Here is a 24,806-nt window from a genome sequence, read left to right as displayed (position 1 = left end):
CATCTTTTCAGCCGAATTAGGCTACTTTTAAGTTGTTTCCGCGGGTGAAAAATGATTTCCGCGGGTTTGTTTCTACCCCATAAGTACGATTTCGCCGCTCCAACACCCCCAAACGTACAACTCCAGTGGAGAATTTGGCCGCTCGATGGAGAAAATCGCATTGGCAGTTTTGGACTACTTTTGTTGCAGAGACTTGGCAACCCTACCCACCGTCCTTCTCCCCGGCCGCGAAGGATAGAACCAACCAGAACAAGTGGATCCTTCGCAGTGTATTCCTCTGCCCATCCCGCGGCCGAGGAATACACTTATAAATGTAAGTATTGTGTTTTTTCATTTACTCAAATAACCAATGAAACGTTTTAAAAGCCGGTGGTCTTTATTTCTGTGTTACCACTGCACGGCTTTATTCGTTACGTGATCTGATGTAATATTTCGTTTTGTTTTATGGATGAAGTTTTATGGATGACAGCTTTATTAAAATGAGGGCAGCAAATGAGTATTTATTTACCGGGCCGAAAAACTCGGCCAGTGTGGATTGGAATACGACCCATTTGTAGTATTTCCATAGGTTCTTGTGTAGGTAGGCTATAGGGAGGCTTTATCCTATACAAACCCCACAAAAAAAAGAATATAGAGTTTGAGTATCTATAAATATGATTTCTGGAGTATTTTGTATGTTTGTAGGCTACTGATGCATCATATTTTTTAATTTTCTTAAGATTGCACCCCTGCCTTGCAGGTTAAAAAAAAAATTACAACTTAAAAACAAACAAAGTATGCAAGTTAACAGACACATCTTTACTGAAATGTATTGTGCTGTTGTGTTTGTTATTGAGTGACATGTTTATTTCCTCTGCCTTAGTATTGAAAGTGTCCTGAGACAGGTGAGGAATTGGGAAACTTGGCCATGGTTTGTCTTCATGAATGAGGTGTTGGGACAACCCCACTGTCCTCATTGCCTCCATCCCTGAGGACACACCAGGGCCAAGTTCAGCAGAGGATGACCAAGATGAGGAGCAACTCCACCAAGAGGAAACGCGGTTTGAGCTGTTTTTGAGCAGAGGATGAGCTGATGGAGATACTGAGGGAGGACATGAAGAGACAGACAGAGGAGAGCAGGGAGAGAATGGACTGATTGTTTTCTCTTCTTGAGAGATTGTTGAGAACTAAAATTTTGGTTTTGTAAATTAAAATGTAAATTAAATATTATCGTTCTACATATTATTTTTGTAATGCAAGTTATAATTTGTAAATGAAATAAATAATTCTGTACATTTATGTCAATTCATTTGTAAATGAAACAATAAATTGTTCTATACATTTTTATTTACAGTACTTTTTACAACTATTTACATAAGTTACGTTTAAGATTAGAAAAACAAAATACATTTTAAAATTAACAGTACATAAAACAGATGGAAGAAAATGTTTTTATGTAGTCTTTTATTGAGCTGGGCTGGGAGACCCTGGTGAAGCCTCTGTCAGCGGGACATCATCTGGGATCAGTGCATTTTCCACTGTCTGCCAACAGGTTTGCAGTGCTGACTTATTCGACGGCTGCCATGTAGCTAATATGTTTTCAGAAAGAGGGAAGAATAAATTAAATTACCTCACATCCTCAAATCAAACCATAAAATATTTTAACATGCATAACTGTTCTATGAGCTGAACTCTGACTGCAGAACAGCGGCCCTCCAAGACCAACGGTGCCTATCCCTCATCTAGAAGACATATTTATTTAAGACAGTGTATTTTATTTTTAGATTCTTTTTTAAACGATAACTAATAACGAAATCTAATAATCATGTGTAAAAAGTCAGTTTTTCATAAAACCACAATATTTGCCTCTGATATGAAATTGAATACAAATCTGAGGTACTTCACAATTATACTCAAATACAGAGTAAATGCATTTCGTTACATTATTAGTAATATTTAGCAACTGTTGACAGCTGCTGTTGAAGAGAACTGAAATTAACATTTATACTGGACTTTAAAGTTATATTCAACTGCCTAAAAACAAAACCACTAAATATGTAGTAAACTATATAAAATCGTATGTTGGTAACATATTTAGTCAAAATTTTATTTTTATCAGTACATACATTAGATTACTGGAGTAAATTGAAACACAATACTAGCATTTAAAAGTGTAATCTGGCAATTTCTCTTCAAAAATGTGACGTCGCGGCGCGCAATGAATTCTGGGGTAGGCAAGGCTGCGAAGCATCCATCCAACTATCCTTCATTTCATGGGAAAAGAAAGACGCATTTGCAGGCCGTATTTTGAAGGATCCTTCGAAGGACCTACGAATTGGGACAGCCTTCGTCGCGCCGCGGTGACGCAATCCGCTATACCTTCCACTGTAAACGAGTCTCGGTGCGTCCTTTGGAGGCCGCGTCGGCCGCGCACTTCAAAGGACACGGCCTTCAAAGGATGCAGCCCTTGAATTGGGACACAGCTATTGCGAAGTATTGCCAGTTTTCTGCCTTACCAAGCGTTTACTATTACTATTGCTATTGCTATTGCTATTGTCTTTGTTATGTTCTGACCCTCTTGCCTGTTTACCGGATCTTCTCTCTGCTTATCGTTTGGAATTTGTTTGCTGTCTGCCTGCCCAGTATTGTTGCTGAACCGTGCCTGGACTTTGACTACGCCTTTTGCCTGTCGTCTTGCACTGTTTGATCATTTGATTGTTCCTTCCCAATAAATTACCTCTGCAACATGGATTCTGATCCGACTCCAGCTATGGCTTCATTACAGAATACTTCGCCAGACCTGAATCCAGCAGAGGTTACCCAGCTCAGAGCCAGGATTGTTTATCAAGGTGATGTACTGCATGAGTTTCAAGAACAACTTGTGAATCTTCAAGCCACTAATGAATATCTGACACGTTATATCCAGTCCATGCCTTCCCCACGCCCTGACACGGTAAGACTGGCACTGCCAGAAAAGTTTGATGGATCTGCAGACAAATGCAAAGGGTTTCTGAGGCAGTGTTCCATATATTTCACTCACCAATCCGACTCCTTTAACCAAGAAACAACTAAATGTGCCTTCATGATGAGTTTACTGACTGGCAAGGCGTTGGAGCGGGCCACAGCAGTTTGGGATAATGATGAACAACTTCGCAAGTCCTTCACGTATTTCTCCCAACAGATTAGGGAAGTTTTTGAATACCCTGCAGGGGGTAGAGACATTTCTGTGCAGTTGTTACATTTACGCCAGGGGAAATTATGTGCAGCTGATTATGCAGTACAATTTCGCACCTTAGCTGCACAAAGCGGGTGGAATGATGTTGCTCTCAAGTCAGTTTTCCGTGAAGGTTTGAATTCCACTCTACAAGCTGAGCTGGCATGCAAGGATGACTCGTTAACCTTGTCTGAGTACATTACACTGACCATAAAAATAGACAATCTCATGCGCAATCGGCCTCGGCCCAGTGCGTTCATGCATTTCTCTACTACTGCCTCATCTCCTGTTACTTCATTAGCTGAACCAGTAGAACCCATGCAAATCGGACGTGCAAGGGTGCCTGAGGAGGAACGCCAACGCAGACGAGATGAGGGGTTATGTTTCTATTGTGGCCAACCCGGACATCTTTGTAACGCATGCCCAAGTAGGACCAGAGTCCCGGCGGGATCCTCTCAAGGGGTGAGCATCTCTTTTGATTCAGTTTCTAGTAAAAATTTTGCTCTTCCAGTGACAATTTTTACGAAAGATAACCAATCATGTGTTCCAGCGTTAGTGGATTCAGGAGCGGCATTGAACCTCATTCATCATCAGACAGTCACCAGATTTAATATCCCTACAATACCATGCAATCCACCCATCCGTATCACCGCAGTAGATAATGCACCCATAGGCACCGGGCAGATTACCCATAAAACAATCCCTATCCAGATCCAAGTAGGACTTTTCCATGTTGAAACCATAACCCTCTATGTCATCATATCTCCTCGTCACCCCATTATACTAGGTTACCCATGGTTGGTACTCCATGACCCACTGATCTCGTGGAAAGAAGGGGAATTGCTACGGTGGTCACCATTCTGTCAAGAGTATTGTCTATCCACCAGGTCCGTAGTACCATGCCTGACCACAAGTGTGGAGAGCCCCCAGACTAACATTCATACTCACATCCCCAGGGAGTATTCTGAACTCATGGAGGTATTTAGTAAAGAAAAGGCCACCCAATTACCACCCCACCAACCGTGGGACTGTGCCATAGACCTGCTACCAAATTCATCCCCCCCCAGAAGCAAGGCTTACCCTCTATCTCTTCCTGAGACACAGGCTATGGAGGATTACATCGAGGAGGCACTAGCATCGGGTTTCATCCGCCCCTCTACATCACCTGCTGCAGCTGAATTTTTCTTTGTTGAAAAGAAAGATGGTGGACTCCGGCCATGTATAGACTACAGGGGTCTGAATGCAGTCACAGTTAAGTACCGGTATCCCCTGCCATTAGTCCCATCTGCCTTAGAACAACTACGAGAAGCCAAGATTTTTACTAAGTTAGATCTCAGAAGTGCCTACAACCTGGTCCGTATCAAGGAAGGGGATGAGTGGAAGACTGCATTTATCACCACTAGGGGGCACTATGAGTACTTGGTCATGCCCTATGGCCTGGCCAACTCACCTTCAGTTTTTCAGTCACTTGTCAATGAAATTTTCAGAGACCTTCTCAACAGCTGTGTGATCGTCTACATTGATGATATCCTTATTTACTCGAAGACCAGGGATGAACACATTCAACAAGTCAAGACAGTGCTCAAACGTCTCCTCCACCATCAACTATATGTGAAGGCGGAAAAGTGTGAGTTTCATACCACCACAATAACCTTCTTAGGCTATAACATCAGCCCCAAGGGAGTAGAGATGGATGAGTCCAAGATCAAGGCAGTCACTGAGTGGCCAGCTCCCACAACCATCAAGGAGCTACAAAGATTTCTTGGGTTTGCAAACTTTTATAGACGATTTATAAGGAACTACAGCACTGTTGCAGCCCCTCTCACTACATTACTCAGAGGAAGACCTAAGAAGTTGACATGGCCAGAGAATGCACAGAATGCTTTTAACAAACTCAAGTCCTGCTTCACCACTGCTCCCATCTTAAAACTTCCAGATCCAGGCCTCCCCTTCATAGTAGAAGTGGATGCTTCTGACAGCGGCATCGGAGCTGTACTTTCCCAGCGTCATGGTTCTCCAGGTAAACTCCACCCATGTGCCTTTTTCTCTAGAAAGCTCACCCCTGCAGAAATTAATTACGATGTGGGAAACAAGGAATTGCTGCCCATCAAGTCTGCTCTAGGGGTGTGGAGACACTGGTTGGAGAGATCCAGGTACCCATTTCAAGTCATCACGGACCACAAGAACTTGGAATATATCAAGAATGCCAAGAGAATGAATCCACGACAGGCCAGGTGGGCGCTTTTCTTTACCAGATTCAATTTCACAGTTACTTATCGTCCAGGCAGCAAGAATAGCAAAGCAGATGCCCTTTCTCGAAGACATGACACAGCGCTTTCAACAACTCACCCCGAGTCCATTCTGCCACAGTCTGTCATCCTTGCACCCATTCGTTGGGACCTTATGGAAGAGATCCATCGTGGACAACAAGATGAACCATCACCATCAGAATGTCCCTCTAATAGGCAGTATGTACCCCAAAATCTTAGACAGAGGGTCTTGCAGTGGGTGCACACTTCTCTAGGTTCTGGTCACCCAGGAATTCAAAGAACTACAACGCTGGTACGTAACTCTTTCTGGTGGCCCACTCTTCACCATGATGTGACTGAATATGTCAATGCCTGCCATGTCTGTGCACAAGTTAGAACTCCGCGGCAACTCCCTGCAGGGCTGTTGGAACCTCTGCCTATCCCTCAACGACCATGGTCCAACTTGGCAGTAGACTTCATTACTGATCTCCCCAATTCCAATGGTTTCACTACCATCTGTGTCATAGTTGATCGTTTTTCTAAGTCATGTCGTTTGATCCCCAGGAAAGGTCTACCCACAGCCATGGAAACGGCAGAGGCTCTGTTCAACCAGGAAAAGAACACCGGGAGGTGTTCCTAGAGGGGGGAAATCTGTAACACTTCAGCCCAGGAACAGTTCATTCCTCCACCAGAGGGAGCCATCACCTGAGTTTTAGTGACACTTCCTGTTTGTAGTCTCACTTCCTGTTTGTAGCTTTATAAGCCATGTGCCTCTATGAACACATTGCGAAGTATTGCCAGTTTTCTGCCTTACCAAGCGTTTACTATTACTATTGCTATTGCTATTGCTATTGTCTTTGTTATGTTCTGACCCTCTTGCCTGTTTACCGGATCTTCTCTCTGCTTATCGTTTGGAATTTGTTTGCTGTCTGCCTGCCCAGTATTGTTGCTGAACCTTGCCTGGACTTTGACTACGCCTTTTGCCTGTCGTCTTGCACTGTTTGATCATTTGATTGTTCCTTCCCAATAAATTACCTCTGCAACATGGATTCTGATCCGACTCCAGCTATGGCTTCATAACACTATGAATTCATTAATTCATTCATTTGAGCTAAATAGACCTGTTTCCCTTTAACAGAGTCCCCCTTGTAAATTCTTACATATCGGCGGACGAATAAGTTAAGGTGTAAACATTAATTCTGAATTATTTATAAGTTATAATGTAATTCGAGTCTCTTTCATTTTAATTCAATTCCCGTTGAGTTATTATTTTATCTGACTCATAGTCGCTACACAAATTAAAATATTACGCCTATTTCACACTTACTCTGTCTGCAGTGCGTATGCTGTGCGTGTTGCGGTGCGTATGTGATGCAGGAGCCGCACGTGCTGTTGTGCTTTCACATAATGCCGAGTTTACAGTGCGCAACTGATCCACGGTCGTATACCACAAACACTACATGTATTCATTATTTTTTTATTTCAAATCTAAACGTTGTTACTGAACATGGCTTGTCAGCATTGCAATACACTCCTTCATAGATGACACGTTAAAACGCACTACATTTAAACAACGTTTTATTCAATTCATTAGCCTACTTTATATTTATATAGTCTAGTACTTTAGATGTATATATTACGTTGCTTAAGCAAGTTGCAAAACGTTTAAACATAGGCCTATGTTATAGCCTATGTTAAAATCAAAAACATTTTACATTAAAACTTACAATAGACAAAAAAATCTTGTCTTTTCTTTCATTTTTAAATATTTTTACAAGAAATCCTGCAGGTCATAAAGAACTTTGTTTGTCCACCTCCAAGAAAGGACGAGTGCTCTCCATTAGCCTATGTCTCCTTGTTTACCTTAAGGTGTTGTTCCCATTCAGTCGGTCACGTTCGACGTACGTCGGACGTACCGATGAATTGGGATCACTTCTGGGAGCCCCTATCAGCTTCGAGCGCACCGCCCCGCGCCGCGGGTATAAACAGGAAGCGAGAGCGAATGCACGCTGTCATTCACTTCGGAGCCAAACGGCAATTGAAGACCACTCAATATGGAGTTTGCTGCTATCAGCAAGAAAAAGAGTTTAAGGAACCGGAGAAGAGGAGAAACGCGTGTTGGAGAGACGGCACATTCCAGCGGGATCGCGGAAGACTCATCTGCTGCCTCTGTAGTACAGAGAAAACTGCTGTTTTCACAGCAACAAATTTCTGTTGGTCTGGTTGGGCGTTTCCCTGTTTGAGTACAGGCACGGGCTGCACACAATCCCGTGCGCTGTCGCGTTTCCCCCTGAGTGCTTCAGCACAGAGCGTTTCCTCACAAAAGAGTTCACGGGTGACGTGCCGTCCTTTTCAGGATGTCTTACCACCCGTGCGTTTCTGGATGCGGTCGTTCCCTGTCCCCTGCTGACGGTCACAATCGCTGTCTCACGTGTTTGGGCACACAGCACGCTGAGGCGGCGTTTGTGGATAGTTCATGTTCCCACTGCGGGAACATGACTATCTCGGAGCTAAGATTGAGACTCTCCTACCTCCGGGCTGGGGGAGTCCCCTTACCCATCCCACGAACCAGGGCTGTCCCTAACCCGGGCAGACCTGCTTCTTTGGATGGCCAGGGTGATCTGAGGATTACGTTTAGGGCAAACCCGCCGAGCGACCCTCCGCAGGCCCCTAATCCCTCAGCTCCGCAGCCGGTAGAGCCTCCAAGAGAACCCGCTGGACCCTCCTACGGGAGACCAGTGGTGACTTGAACAGATGTCGATCGCTGCATCGGAGGGGGAGTTTCAGTCCTCAGAGGATGAAGGGTCAGCTGTACTGCCTCCCTCTGGGAGAGTGGCAACGGCTGCCCCGGACCCTGAGATGGCTGCTATGCTTGCCCGGGCCGCCGAAAGGGTTGGGCTCGAGTGGAACCCTCCACCATGTCCCGAACCCTCTAGGTTGGACGATTGGTTCCTCGGGGTGGGTCGCGCTGGTTCTCAGCGTCCCGCCCCGACACCTTTCTTCCCGGAGGTGCATGAGGAGCTCACGAGGTCGTGGACGGCACCTTTTTCTGCCAGAAACCGGCCGAGTGACTCCTCCCCCCTCACTACCCTCGATGGCGGGCCAGCCAAGGGTTACGTGGGGATCCCGCCAGTGGAGCGCGCCGTCGCGATGCAACTGTGTCCGGAGACCGCCTCTAACTGCGCGGTGACCCACGTCTCCCGTCCCGGGCCTGTAAGTTCTCTTCCGGTCTGACCGGGAAGGCTTACAAGGCCTGTGGGCAGGCTGCGTCCGCCTTGCATGGCATGGCGTTGCTTCAGGTCCACCAGGCCCAAGCACTCCTTGACATGCACGAGGGTAGGCCTGACCCAGAGCTCCTCCGGGAGCTCCGGACGGCGACGGACCTCGCCCTCTGGGCGACGAAAGTCACCGCCCGTGCCATCGGTCAGGCGATGTCCACACTTGTGGTCCAGGAGCGGCATCTCTGGCTTAACCTGGCTGACATGAGGGAGACCGATAAATATCAGTTCCTGGACTCCCCCAAATTGTCAGCTGGGTTTTCCGGCGACGCGGTCGAGAGCTTCGCCCAACAGTTCTCGGCCGCCCAGAAGCAGACGGAGGCGATCAAGCACATCCTGCCCCGGCGGCCCGCTGCTGCCTCCACCCCGCCGCCGGCGGCAGCGCCTCCGACTACTCGTCGCCGAGGACGTCCACCCACCGCCGCCCCCGCCAAGGCACCGCAGCAGCCTTCCACCAGCCGACGGCGTGGGGCCGGCCGTGGGAAGGATGTCCAGCCCGCTCAGGCCGCTGCCAAGCCAGGTGGCAAGCGTCGTCGCAAGCGACCCTGAGACGGGCCGCCCAGAGATGGAGGAGACTGCTCTGAGGGAGATGGCTGCAGCACCACTCCTTCCCCCGGAGGAGGGCCGGGGGAAAATCTTTTGTTTTTCTGTTCCGCCGCTGGCCCCAGTGCCAGCGGCACCCAAAACGTCAATAAAAGAGCAGTTTCCAATATCTCTGGGTGCCAAGAGAGCGCGCTTGGCGGTGGTCGACGCTCCCATGCCTCGCCACCCTCAAGTACCTCTCCCTTCGCCAGCAGGGGACGCCGGCTGTCGGGACGCACACAAGCGGCCTCCCCACACTCGCACGTTGGTAGAAAGAATGCAAGTATGCGTTTCCCCCAGTGAGCCTTCTTGCGCAGACTCTGTGCAAAGTCAGGGAGGACGAGGAGCAGGTCCTGTTGGTCGCTCCGTATTGGCCCAACCGGACTTGGTTCCCGGAACTAGTGCTCCTTGCGACAGCACCTCCCTGGCCCATTCCTCTGAGACAGGACCTCCTGACTCAGAGACGGGGCACCCTATGGCACCCGCGTCCGGACCTCTGGAAACTCCATGTTTGGTCCCTGGACGGGACGTGGAGGTTCTAGGTGACCTACCGCAAGCGGTAGTTGACACCATCACTTCTGCTAGAGCCCCCTCTACGAGGCGCCTCTATGCGTTGAAGTGGAACCTGTTCGTCGACTGGTGCTCTTCTCGCCGAGAAGACCCCCGAAGATGTTCGGTCGCATTTGTGCTTACCTTTCTACAGGATGGGTTGGAGCGAAGGCTGTCTCCCTCCACCCTCAAAGTCTATGTCGCCGCTATCGCCGCTAATCATGAGCTCGTAGATGCAAAATCTCTAGGTAAGCACGATCTGATCGTCAGGTTCCTTAGGGGAGCGAGGAGATTAAATCCACCTCGTCCTCCCTCCATACCCTCTTGGGACTTAACTCTGGTGCTAACTGCACTACAGAGAGAAACTTTTGAGCCTCTGCAGTCAGCTGAGTTGAAAGTTCTGTCGTTAAAGACAATACTCCTGACTGCGTTGGCCTCCATCAAGAGGGTAGGGGACCTGCAGGCATTTTCGGTCGACGAATCGTGCCTGGAATTCGGGCCCGGTAACTCTCATGTGATCATGAGACCCCGGCCTGGATATGTGCCCAAGGTTCCCACTACTCCCTTCCGGGACCAAGTGGTGAGCCTGCAAGCACTGCCTTCGGAGGAGGCAGACCCAGCCCTAGCTTTTCTCTGTCCCGTCCGTGCTCTCCGGACTTATGGGACAGAACGCAAAGCTTCAGGACCTCAGAGCAGCTCTTCGTCTGTTACGGAGGACAGCAGAAGGAAAAGGCTGTCTCCAAGCAGAGGATGGCCCACTGGATAGTGGATGCCATCATCTTGGCTTATCAGTCCCAAGACGTGCCCTGCCCGCTCGGGTTAAGAGCCCACTCCACTAGGGGTGTTGCCTCTTCCTGGGCGCTGGCTCGTGGCGCCTCGCTGACAGATATTTGTAGAGCTGCGGGCTGGGCGACACCTAACACGTTCGCTAGATTCTATAGCCTCCGTGTAGAGCCGGTGTCTTCCTGTGTGCTCACTTCCCATAGTCAGTAACACCGAAGTACCCGTTCTAGTGTCGGCTTGCTGCGCCATTCCCTCCCCTATGGTAGACGGATGTGTGCGCTTATTCTGCTCCAGTCGAGTTCCCCGGAACGGCGAACCCAGTTGAGTCCTCCGCAACCCACGGCAGTCGGACGTGGCGGAGCGTTTGACGCCAGGTCTAACACTCGAATGCATTGGTGGAACTTGTGTTAGGCTGGGTTCCGTATGTAGTGACCCCCACGGCGGTCCCATATGTGTATTCTTCCACGGTACGGCTCCCTACGGCGAGCCCGTGTCTTTCCCTCGGCGGAGTTCCTCTGCCGTCCCAGGTACGTGTTGTCTCCCTCCTAATTGGCCGGGGCCACCCCTGGGACTTCCGTATGTTGTGCTGCCCACGGCCAGCCCATATGTGTATTCTCCACATGTTACTCCTCTGGGCATGATGTGGCTTCCGCAGCTGCCTTCACAGGCACGCTTTCCCAGCGTTATCTAATACAGTCAGCTAAATGGGTCTTGCGGAACAGCAACTCTCCCTGCGTGAACCTACCCGCCCGCATCAGATCGGGGTCTGTGGGGCTCATCGCTGGGCGCTGGAAGTGGTAGTAACTATGGCGTTTTCCATAGGGGATCCCAATTCGTCGGTACGTCCGACGTACGTCGAACGTGACCGACTGAATGGGAACGTCTCGGTTACGTATGGTAACCCTCGTTCCCTGAAGGAGGGAACGGAGACGTACGTCCCGTCGCCACAGTTGCTATACCATCACTGCAGGTCGAGCCACTACGTTTGGCTCCTCAGTGAAAAACAGCGTGCATTCGCTCTCGCTTCCTGTTTATACCCGCGGCGCGGGGCGGAGCGCGAGATGCAAATCTCGCACGCCAATTGTTCATTGGCCGGTTCTAGATAGCTCGAAGCTGATAGGGGCTCCCAGAAGTGATCCCAATTCGTCGGTACGTCCGACGTACGTCTCCGTTCCCTCCTTCAGGGAACGAGGGTTACCATACGTAACCGAGACGTTTTCCTGGCTTTACCCGAGGCAAAAAAGCAATGTGTTGACTTTGAAGAGTAGACTTTAAGTTATATGCATCTGTGGTGAAATTACTAGATTTTCATGTCAATGCATGTTTATTTTAATGCAAACAATGCTCTCAATATCTGTCACTTTAATTCAGCGCGTCCAGCACAACAAAAAAATAGACTCTAGCGGAAACGGTCGCCGCTCTGCTGCAGACGTGCTGCTCCTGGAATGCACTGACGGACTGCATCCGCGGGCAGTGTGAAAGCTCTAACACCGGTTAATATGGGTACGGGGGGGGGGTGGGGGGGTAGTGGCGGAAATACGCACCGCATATGCACTGCAAACGGAGTATGATCTATTCGTGATCATGCTGGTTGCGTTGCAGATCACTAAGCAGTTCATAAGAGTCATTTGTTTGACTACTGCACAATAATAGAAAGATGTGTTGTCTTGCTATTATCTCATCACATTGAAGCGCCGCTGATGTAAATCGGTAGAGGAAACTTATATTTTATACATTGGGAATTTGGGATACACTGCTGGGGTGGCAGATGGGGTAGATCCGCCCCTGATTCACGTGATCAACAAGACTGCATGTGTACTCAGTGCTCATCACTGCAGCTTTTCATGTGATGAGAATAGATAATAAAATAATGCTATAGTCAACACTGACGATTCGTTCATCTCAACGGCTGTGATGGAAAAAAAACTTAGTTTAAAGGGGTTCCACATGTTACAAAGTTCGTAGGATAAGGAGGAAGATGACAGGTCGCGTGACTGGGACTCGTGTTTATTCAGAACTCTCAGATACACACGCTCTCACAGATAACTTGCGCTCTCAACAACTCGGTACAATAAAACTTTCTCAGCAAGCTTTATCTAGCTCTGCGTCTCTCTGGTCCACATGCAGCCCGTCTCTCTCTCTCTCTGGCAGTGCATGCAGATCTCGCTAAACCACGCCCCCTCCGCCACATAATCTAATACTCATTTCAAATGCAAAGATGTCAGCCAATCACAACAGTGGGCGTTTTCACTGAAGTCTCACTGCAGACACACCCCTTGAAACAGAGCATTCAAGCCAGAGGGCTAATATCAGTATAGAAAAATGCTTTTTATTTCTAAATTATGACATTTTTTGATGTAAAAACCATACTAACAATTTCGATAGGATTTCGATATAAGAGAAGAGGGGCTTGAGGTGATGCACTTTTATGATGGATGGATGCACTTTTATGATGGATATGATGGATGGATGCTCTTTTATGATGATGGATGCACTTTTATGATGGATAGATGCACGTTTATGATGGATAGATGAACGTTTATGATGGATAGATGCATGTTTATGATGGATAGATGCACTTTTATGATGGATAGATGCACGTTTATGATGGATGAATGCATTTTTATGATGGATAGATGCACTTTATGGACTTCAAAACAGAAACATCCATTCACTGCCATTTAAATGCTTGGAAGAGCCAGGACATTTATTAATATAACTCTGACTGTATTTGTCTAAAAGAAGAATGCCATACACACCTAGGATGAGTTGAGAGGGAGTAAATCATGGGCTAATTTTCATTTTTGTGTGAACTAACCCTTGAAGTTCATACAACAAGATTACAACAAATCATTTCAAACAAGATTTTGTTGGAAAAATGTAATTCAATTTCGTGGAAAAGTTTTCCTCAATTTAAGTTTGTTCAACAGCTTTGTTTTTTGAGTGTATTTTCCAGGCTAATAATGTAACGTTAAACCTATCAAAATAGATGAATACAGATTGAAGCCTGTTGTGTTCAGTCTTTTGATCTGAGATAGTGGCAGCTATTGGGAAACTCACCATCTTCATGTACCAAGTGTATATGGCATCAAGGCCTTGCCCTGACGAATCTCAGCACCAAACACTGGACATTATATCACATCTGGTAACAAGAGCACAGCCATAACTGTAAGAACTCTAATGGTGATATATTTCAAACATTTTATAGGCTAAGAGTATGAGCAGTGAGTAAGCTGACCAGACTTATGTGAAAAATAACTTAAATGCCTAAAGTTGTCGACCCCACAGTCAGCATTTAAAGTATATAGTAAAAAGTATTTAAGAATTGATCAGTAAAAAATACACACAAATAAATAACTTTGAGTGGAGCACTGTAGTATGGTGTCTGAGAAACATAACTCAAAACAGACCTAGAGAAAATATATTAATGACCATAACATTAATATCATAATAGTTTATCATAAATACAAACTATTAACATTAAATGTGTCACCTCGTCTAATTTTGCTGATTATTTTACAGTAAAGACTTTTCACAGACAGTCTCACTGAAACAACCTGGGGTTAATGATTTTAAAATGTTAAACTTAGAGCAGAGGTGAATGCAGATAAGAGAAAGTAGAATATACAGAGTATACATACAATCATTTCTTAACAGATTTGTTTTAAGCTTACTTCATTTTACATTGCTCAGTGTTACTTACGTTTGGATGTCAGAACCTTGCAAATTGAAATAATTAAATAAAATTAAAATTTAAAATTTTGCAAAAGAAAACATGCATGGTAATATAGATAAAATATGTTGTGGGGTAACACTTTGGTATGGGAAACATATTCGCTATTAACTTTGCCTCAAATTATTAATTTACTGCTTAAAGGTCCTGTTCTTCGTGATCCCATTTTTCAAACTTTAGTTAGTGTGTAATGTTGCTGTTAGAGCATAAATAATACCTGTAAAATTATAAAGCTCAAAGTTCAATGCCAAGCGAGATATTTTATTTAACAGAAGTTCCCTTTCAAAGCCTACAGCGAACGGCCGGTTTGGACTAAATCCCTGTACATCCTGCTTTAATGACGTCAGTAGAACAGTTTGTCGACTAACCTCCGCCCACAAGAATACGCAAAAAAGGGGGCGTGGTCGTTTTGCTCTCGCACATGGAGAAGAGGAAGTGTTGCGTTCGGTTGCGTTTGTAGAGTGTTTGTCGCCATGTCGTCGAGATGCTGTTATTTTCATCCTGGAGTCAAATCACCTTTGTTTGGCCTTCAGGGACGCTGTACTTTGAGCACATGCATCTCCCCGTTATGGTAAGAGGTGTGACCTTTCCGGGCAACGTGCGGTAAGCTGCTGTCGAATCACAACACGGGAACCGCTGGCACAATCAGAACTCGTTACGTATTTCTGAAGGAGGGACTTCATAGAACAAGCAAATCGTCTCGGGTTATGACTATAACCCTTGTTCCCTGAGAAGGGGTAATGTGTCTGAAGAAACAGTAGAATCAGCCCAATCCGATTGGTGTTGCGTGATGACGTAGTATGTGATGGCATACCCGGAAGATACAAAGAGACGTCCTGAACACAACAGAGATAACGTTCTTGCGATGAAGCGAGCGCTCTGATGATTGGGTGGACACGAGACGCAGTGTCTCGTTCCCCTTCTCGGGGAACAAGGGTTATAGTCATAACCCGAGACGTTCCCCTTCGAGGGAACTCGAACTGCGTCATCGTGACGACACTTTGGGGAACGAGTACCAACTATCCCGCACCAATCATACCCAACCCAGTGTGAAGCTGGAACCCAGGCACAACTAGGAGGCGAGCACTCTAGCGCCAGGCATCTCAGGGAGATGCAGACTGTAATAATGAATGAAGGTGTGAGGGGTGGCCCACCCAGCCGCCTCGCAGATCTCTTGCATAGAGGCTCCAGAAAGGAGGGCCACCGAGGAGGCCATGCTCCTGGTAGAATGGGCCCTCACGGCTAACGGTGAAGGCAAGTTGCGCACCTGATAAGTCATGGCTATAGCCTGGACAATCCAGTTACTGATTGTCTGCTTTGACGCAGGCAGCCCCTTCTTGGGTGACCCAACACACCAACAGCTGGTCTGACTTTCTCCACTGAGCAGACTTCTCCAAGTAAATCCTCAATCCCTGCCGGGGCAGAGGAGGTGAAGTCTGCTCTCTTCCGCCGTCACGTGAGGTGGAGGATGGAATGCCTGGAGAACCACTGACCGTGCCACATTAGATTGCACCTTGGGCATGTAGCCCTGACTGGGATGCAAGATGGCCTTTACCATGCCAGGGGCAAACTCCAGGCAAGTCGACGTGACAGCCAAGGCCTGGAGGTCCCCCACTCTCCTCAGAGAAGTGATGGCAAGGAAAAAGGCCACCTTGAAGGTCAGTATTCTCGCCTCAGCCGACTCCGGCAGCTCAAAGGGGGCCTCAGCCAAACCCTCGAGCACCACCGCCAGGTCCCAGGTTGGGACCCTGGACTGAGCCGCAGGCCTCATCCCCAGAGCCCCACGGAGGAATCGTACAACCAGATGGTGTCTTCCCAACAGCCCATCACTTAGAGGTGCGTGGAAAGCCCAAATGGCAGCCACATACGCATGTGGACGGGGAAAGACCGACGGAGAAGCGGTCTTGACGGAACTCCAGCACTGAAGCCACCGGGCAGATGACTGGGTTCACCTCCCGCTCTCTACGTCAAGTGGAAATACATTCCACTTCAGGCTGTACAACCTCCTGCTGGAAGGAGCTCTGGAGCTGAGTAGGGTCTCTACGACAACCGCCGACAGGCCCTCCCGCAGGTAGATGATGTCGGAGAACCATACTCAAGTGGGCCACCGGGGTGCTACTAAGAGAAGGCTGATGCCCTCCCGGCGGACACGCTCCAGAACTCCCGGGAGCAGAGTGATCGGGGGAAAAGCGTACAGACGTAGCCCCGGCCACATCTGTGCCATGGCATCCAGCCCCAGCAGGGCCGGATGAGTGAGGGAGAACCACAGCGGGCAGTGGGACATCTCTTGAGACACGAATAGATCCACTTCCACCGGGCCCAACCGCTCGCACATAGCCTCCACCACCTCGGGGTGGAGTCACCATTCCCCGGGCCTCAGCCCCTGCCTTGACAGGATGTCTGCTCCCTAGTTTTGGTCCCCAGGGATGTACATCGCCCTGAGGGATGACAACCTCCCCTGGGACCACAGGAGAACCTGATGCGCCAGTCTGCAAAGAGGGCACGACCTCAGGCCCCCCTGGTGGTTTAGATACGATACTGCCGACATGTTGTCGGATCGTATCAGGACATGGTGGCCGCGGAGGTCCGGGAGAAAGCTCGTCAGAGCTTTGTAGACCGCCAGCATTTCCAGGCAGTTGATGTGCCAGGAAGAACGCCGGGTCTCCCACAGACCTCTGGAAAAGCGGCCTTCCATGACCGTGTCCCAACCAGTGAGGGATGCGTCTGTTGAAACGGTTTCCCGGCAACATGATGCTCCCAGCACTGGCCTCCGGGACAGGAACCAAGGTCTCTTCCATATGACGAGGGAACGAAGGCATCTGCGCGTTACCCTGATCATACAGAATGGATTTCCCCTCAAGGAAAGCCCCCTGGTTCACTTCCGCATCAGGACATGGTGGCCGCGGAGGTCCGGGAGAAAGCTCCTCAGAGCTTTGTAGACCGCCAGCATTTCCACGCAGTTGATGTGCCAGGAAGAATGCCAGGTCTCCCACAGACCTCTGAAAAAGCGGCCTTCCGTGACCGTGTCCCAACCAGTGAGGGATGCGTCCGTTGAAACGGTTTCCCGGCAACATGATGCTCCCAGCACTGGCCCCCGGGACAGGAACCAAGGTCTCTTCCATATGACGAGGGAACGAAGGCATCTGCGCGTTACCCTAATCATACAGAATGGTCTTCCCCTCAAGGAAAACCTCCCTGGTTCCCAGCCACCACTGTAGGGGTCTCGTGCAGCAGGCCAAGATAAATTCTGTTGGACGCAGCTGCCGCAAGTCCCAGCAGTCCTAAACTGCTACACAGTGATGCCCGAATGGAGGAACCTGATAATGATACGCTTCGCCCCCGAAAGCGAACCTCAGGAATCCCCCGTGACACAGAAGGATGGAACATGGAAGTATGTGTCCTCTTTAGATCCACCGTGACAGACCAGTCCTCAGACTGGATCTGAATCACTACACTCAAGCATCTTGAATCTGAATCTCCTTGGAGAACGATCCAAGTACCTCCGATCTAAAGTTGGACGCAACTGGCCATCCTTCTTAGGAACTATGAAGTTCAATTCAATTCAATTAAAATTTATTTGTATAGCGCTTTTCACAATACACATTGTTTCAAATCAGCTTCACAGAAAGTGCATTTCATAAATGTACATTGAAAAATGTTAGAAAGAGAATGTTAAAGAAAAATGTTAGGATAAGTTAATCAATCATGTATTATTTTAGGCCATAACAACGCTGCCGTTGAGTCGTCTCTTCACAGGCGTCGAGTCGTCTCTTCACAGGCGTCGAGTCGTCTTCATCACAGGGGCATCTGAAGTCTCCATGAGAGGCTGGATACAAACTGGAGCTGACAAACTATTTACCTTGGGACTAGTGTCCCGAGATAACAACAGAAAAGCAGATGGGAAATAATTAGCATAGCTGCTGTTCAGAATATTAATGCTGTTGGTGCGATTTAACTGTAGTATTAAACTTATTTATAGTGTGAATGCTTGGCTAAAGAGATGCGTCTTTAATCTAGTTTTAAACTGGGACAGCGAGTCTGAACCTCGAACAATATCAGGAAGACTATTCCAGAGTTTAGGAGCTAAATGTGAAAATGCCCTCCCTCCTTTAGTGGACTTAGATATCCTAGGAATGAACAGAAGCCTCGAGTTTAGTGATCTTAAAGAGCGCGATGGATTGTAGGGCGATAAAAGATCCGTTAAATACACTGGAGCTAAACCATTTAGGGCTTTATAGGTCAGTAGCAATACTTTGTAATTGATACGGAACTTAATAGGTGACCAGTGTAGAGATGATAAAATTGCTGTTATATGATCATATTTTCTTGACCTAGTAAGAACTCTAGCAGCTGCGTTTTGGACTAACTGTAGCTTGTTTATTGATGATGCAGGACAACCAGCTAATAAAGCATTACAGTAATCTAGTCTCGAGGTCATGAATGCATGAACTAACTTTTCTGCATCAGAGATAGATAGCATGTTGCGTAGCTTGGCAATGTTTCTAAGGTGGAAAAATGCCGTTCTTGTAACATATGAAATATGATTTTCGAAAGACAAGTTGCGGTCTAATATAACACCCAGGTCTTTTACTGTAGTGGATAAAGCGACAGGACATCCTTCCAAGTTAAAGTTGTATTGTGAGAGGTTTTGTGGGCAGTTTTTTGGACCAATAAGTAATTCCTCCGTTTTATCTGAATTCAATAGCAGAAAATTACACGTCATCCAGTGTTTAATATCATCAACACACGCTGTCAGTTTAGATAATTTAGCGTTTTCATCTGGTCGTGATGAAATATATAATTGAATGTCATCAGCATAACAGTGGAAATGAATTCCATGTTTTCTTATAATATTACAAAGTGGCAGCATATATATAGAGAATAGCAGAGGGCCTAGCACGGATCCTTGCGGCACCCCATAGTCTACTGATGTTATTTTTGATTTTTCCCCATTTAGACAGACAAAATGGTAGCGGTCTGAAGATACGATCTAAACCAGTTTAATGCCTGTCCCTGAACACCAGTGTAATTTTGAAGTCGATCTAATAGTATTTTATGATCTATAGTATCGAACGCAGCACTAAGATCGAGTAGAACTAGTATTGAGATACAGCCTTGGTCAGAAGCTAGAAGTAAATCATTTGTGATTTTAACGAGCGCGGTTTCTGTGCTGTGATGCGGCCTGAATCCTGATTGAAATTTTTCATAGATATCATTTTCTTGCAAGAAAGAGCACAATTGAGCGGACACAACTTTTTCTAGTATTTTAGACATGAATGGAAGATTTGAAATTGGTCTGTAATTTGCTAGGTTATTATGATCTAATTGTGGCTTCTTAATGAGAGGTTTTATGACTGCCAACTTGAATATTCTTGGAACATGACCTAAAGATAAAGACGAGTTAATAATATTGAGAAGAGGCTCTTCCACTACAGGTAACAACTCTTTCAGTAGTTTAGTGGGTATTGGATCTAATAAACATGTTGTTGGTTTAGATGCAATGATAAGTTTATTTAGCTCTTCCTGTCCTATGGTTGTAAAGCGGTGTAGTAGTTCTTGAGGGAAGATAATTGCGGTTGAATCATAAGACATCATTAATGATTGTACATTTACAATTTTGTTTCTGATGCTTTCTATTTTGTCAGCGAAGAAGTTCATAAAATCATTACTACTAAACTGTAACGGAATATTTTGTTCTGGCGATGCTTGTTTATTTGTTAGTCTAGCCACAGTGTTAAATAAAAACCTTGGATTATTTTGGTTATTTTCTATTAGTTTGCGGAGATGCTCAGCCCTGGCTGCTTTTAGGGCCTTTTTATAACGTGACATACTATCTTTCCATGCGATTCTAAAGACCTCTAAATTAGTTTGTTTCCATTTACGCTCTAAGTTATGAGTTTCTCTCTTGATAACATGTGTAGCACTGTTGTACCATGGTGCTTTAGTTTTCTCTTTAACCTTTTTTAATCTAATTGGTGCTACAATTTCTAATGTACTAGAGAAAATGGTGCTCATACTGCAAGTCATTTCCTCTAGTTCATCTGTTTGTTTGGGTTCACTTAGCAGCTGAGACAGATCAGGTAAGGTATTTGAGAATCTATCTATAGTGGTTGGAAGGATTGTTCTGCCTGGTCGATAACGTGGCGCAACATGACAGATTTCAGCAGTACGCAGTATGCAAGTTACCATGTAATGGTCAGTGACATCATCACTTTGCGGTATAATATCTATATCGGTTGGATTGGTTCCATGTGATATAATTAAATCTAGTGTGTGATTAAGACGATGAGTGGGACCAGTGACGTTTTGCTTGACCCCAAAGGAATTTAATAGATCTGTAAACGCAGCCCCTAACGCATCATTTGTGTTATCTACGTGTATGTTAAAATCTCCAACAATTAATGCTTTATCGACGTTGACCAATAGATCTGAGAGAAAGTCTGCAAACTCTTTTAGGTCCCTGGAGGTCTATATACAGTAGCCAGGGCTAGAGATAATACGGATTTCTTTCTTACATCTAAGAGCGTAACATTTAGCACTAGTACTTCAAACGAATTAAACCTGTGAAATGTTTTCTGGGTAACATTTAGAATATCTCCATAGATTGTTGCAACACCGCCGCCACGACCAATCAGACGGGGCTCATGCTTATAACAGTATCCTGGTGGAGTAGACTCATTAAGACCGAAATAATCATTTGGCTTAAGCCAGGTTTCAGTAAGGCAAAGTACATCGAAACTATTATCTGTGACCATTTCATTTACAATAACCGCCTTAGGTGTGAGCGATCTAATGTTTAGAAGACCTAGTTTTAGAAATTGTTTTTGTTCACTAATATTGCGATTTTCTGGTTTAATCACAATTCGATATTTCCTAGATCCTACAGTTGATTTAATGTTTGACCTCACTAAACTAGGAATAGACACAGTTTCTATATAATGTTCTACATTGGTACTTATGTCAATTAAGTTAGGACAAAATTGGTTTTGTTCACTAATATTGAGATTTTCTGGTTTAATCACAATTAGATTTTTCCTAGATCCTACAGTAGATTTAATGTTTGACCTCACTAAACGAGGAATAGACACAGTTTCTATATAATGTTCTACATTGGTACTTATGTCAATTAAGTTAGGACAGCAAAGACTGTGATTTGGACTTTGACTTACTAGTCATATGATGGCGGTGTGCATCGCTCTCGAGATGTTGTCCGACAGAAGAGCCGCTCCGATTCTGCTGGGGTGAAGGCCATCAGGACGGAAGAGCCTAGGTCGCTCCCAAAACAGATTCCAATTTTTTACAAAGAGCAGCTTCTGTTCATTACACCATGACATTAACCATTCATTTAGAGCAAATAATCTACTGAACTTTTCATGTCCTAGTCGGTACGTGGGAAGCGGTCCAGACACGATGATCGTTGCTTCAGGCGATGTTCTGCGCACCGTCTCGATCAGGCTCCTGTAGTCCTTCTTCAGAACCTCCGTCTGCCGCAGCGTGGTGTCGTTCGTTCCCGCGTGCAGCACGACAGCTCCGATGTGCTCGTCACCGTTCAGGATCTCGGGAACCTGCGCAGCGACATCGAGAACACGAGCACCAGGAAAGCAGTGAGTGATAACCTTGCCTTTACCTGAGGTAGCGTGGACATGCCAGACGATGGAAGTAACGATGACCACAGCGTCGCGTTCCGTCTCGCGAAGAGGGGAGAAGCGGTTCCGGGTGGAGATCTCGAAGACCGGGAGGGGCGGAGAGGTCCTAGCTCTGGTCCTGGCTCGCGTCTTCCGCTGCGGAAACACCCAGGGTCCATGGTGCTGTGTCGGTGCCGGAGTGAACGAAACCAGGGATGATGATCGCGTCCTGGGTGCTTGGGTCCTGTGCAGAGAAACACGCGGAGTAGACGAGGTCGGAGTCAAAACGTTACTATCCACTGACTTGAGAGCATCGGCTCGCGATGCTTCAAGCGCCGTTCGCCGCTCTCTCAGCACAGCTTGTCTGTCTAGAAGGCCGCGAATCTGCTTCTCCAACGACTCCAACTCCAACTGCACCGAATGCAGCTCGAACATGTCCTCACCTGCACTCAAAGGTAACATTAGACACACATCCGAGTTATTCGCCATTGTAGCAGAAGTGCAACGATAGCGAATTGTAGCTATCAGTGTTTACCGGGTGTAACGTTAAACAAGTTACCACGCGTGCAAGGCTAGCGGGCTACGGCTAGTAGCGGAAGTTCGGATATAAGTAGCGATATCAAAGCAATCCGATTGTTTTTTATAGAGAATCGTATCGGAGATATGTTCACACGCTGTAAATAATAGAAAGTATTCATTTGTAAGCGAGTATTAAGAAGAAAATCAAGGATTATGAATCAATTTGACGGAGCTCAAATACAAACAACGCGCTCACAACCCGCGCATGCGCACCAAAATCGATATCAAGTACCGGCTGTAGAACCCGGACTCCCTGACTGGCGGAGGAATACGTTCAAAGCCTCCTTAACCCACAGGGAGTGTACTTCCTGTTCCATTACCCACACCTGCTCCACAATCCAGACCGCCCCGTTAGACTTCGGGGGAGGGAACTGAACTGCGGCCTGTAACCCCGTTCTACAGTACGCAGGGCCCATGCAGATATATTCGGAGGCATAACCATGCACTCTCGAGGCCGGCCTCGGGTGTCAACCGAGCCTCCTCCCCGACCCCCTGAAGCGGCTAACCGGCAGGGCGAAATCGAGGAAGATTTTCAGTGTGCGTACGCGTTTGCTGGACCGCCGCAGGTCTTGCTAGAGGCGGCTGGTGCAGCACACGTGCGCTGAGAAACGATGTGGCCCGAAGCGCACTAGACGGCGGGAGCACAACATCGATTCCCAAAAGCTCCACAGGGGAGGCGACCTCGATCGCTCCTACCCGGGAGAGGGGGCCGGCCAGCAGGGGCCTCATCTAAGGGAGCAGCTCGACAGGGCTGCAACCTCCAATCTTAGATGGATATCCAGACAAGTCAAACACGCTTGAGCGACAGACTGATTAAAGTATGTAACATAACAAAGTCAGATAACAGGACACTCAATTCCTCAGAATTAAATGTCATCATAATCACCCAACCCGTGCAACCTGGTCTGAATGATAGGCTGTATATCTAACTCCTCAAAGTCAGATTTTATTTAATTCCTCAGAATTAAATGCAGCCATAATCATCAGACGATACTGTTTTATTGTATTATATACGGCTCGAAAATCACATGTTGCCTCAGCAACGTAGCTCAAGCAGTTATAATGCATTTGGCCTTCATCCCTCGAGATGAAAGCCAAACAGTATCACATTTCACAAATACGGTGAAACATGGTCTGAATGATAGGCTGAATATCTAACTCCTCAAAGTCAGATCATATTTCATTTAATTCCTCAGAATAAAACGCAGCCACAATCATCAGATGATACTGCTTTATTGTATTATATACGGCTCGTAAACCAGACGTTGCCTCAGCAACGTGGTTCAAGCCGTAATACAACTGGCTTTCATCCCTCGAGAAAAGCCAAACAGGCGCGAGGCAGAAACACCCGAAAGGCGCACGGCAGTACGCGTCGAGATATTTCTGAATGAAAAACAGCCCACCCCCTCAGGAGCTAACTGCATGCCTCGCACCCACAGTATCCCTTCTCACCGTGTCACATTGTATAACTCTAATAACAGACCCAAACCTGCGCGCCGCCTCGGCAAGGCGAGGTTGAAATCTGCATTAGAAAAGGCGAGCCTCGATACGGAGCCCATCCAATTCCTCAGAATTAGACAGCTCACGCATCGGGTCCTCCACCCCGGGGGAAGAAGCCGCAGCGCGGGCTTCCACGCGGGGAAGGAGAACAATGGAGCTGTCACCGGGAAGGAGACGATGCCTTAAGCACTCTCAAGTTCCCTTGACAGACCCATCTGCGAGTCCATGATAGATCAACCGTGCTGCCTCAACAGCACGGGATCGGCCATTCATTTTGCGAGCCCTGCATGCTTGAGAAAACAACGTTGGTAGATAACAACACCAAATACTCACAGACTGGTAACACAGAGCGCTAACGCTGAAGAGCAAAAAGCTATCTCTGTTGTGTTCAGGACACTGAACTCTGTTCGTCTCTTTGTATCTTCCGGGTATGCCGTCACATACTACGTCATCACGCAACACCAATCGGATTGGGCTGATTTTACTGTTTCTTCAGACGCTTTACGCGAAGGGGCGTTCCCCAAAGTGTTGTCACGATGACACAGTTTGAGTTCCCTCGAAGGGGAACTTCGAGCCATTTTTAGGACAGTGAAAACAGCGGTATACAGATAAGTACATTTTGAGAAAAATACTGTTTTTTTACACGCGAAACATGAATACATGTTATATTGCACACTGTAAACACAATCAAAGCTTCAAAAAAACAGGAAAAACGGGACCTTTAATAGATAGTAA

The 24,806-nt window shown here is 46.8% G+C and overlaps 1 protein-coding gene across 1 annotated transcript in view; it reads left to right on the top strand.

The window, feature by feature from the left end:
* LOC307143462 (uncharacterized protein) overlaps positions 1–24,806 on the top strand; it is a 372,406-nt gene that overhangs the window by 222,505 nt on the left and 125,095 nt on the right. The gene's annotated exons all lie outside the window — the stretch shown is intronic.

Source organism: Gobio gobio, assembly GCF_949357685.1.
Source record: "Gobio gobio genome assembly, chromosome: 19".
Lineage (NCBI taxonomy): Eukaryota > Metazoa > Chordata > Actinopteri > Cypriniformes > Gobionidae > Gobio > Gobio gobio.
This window is presented reverse-complemented; position numbering and strand designations above follow the sequence as displayed.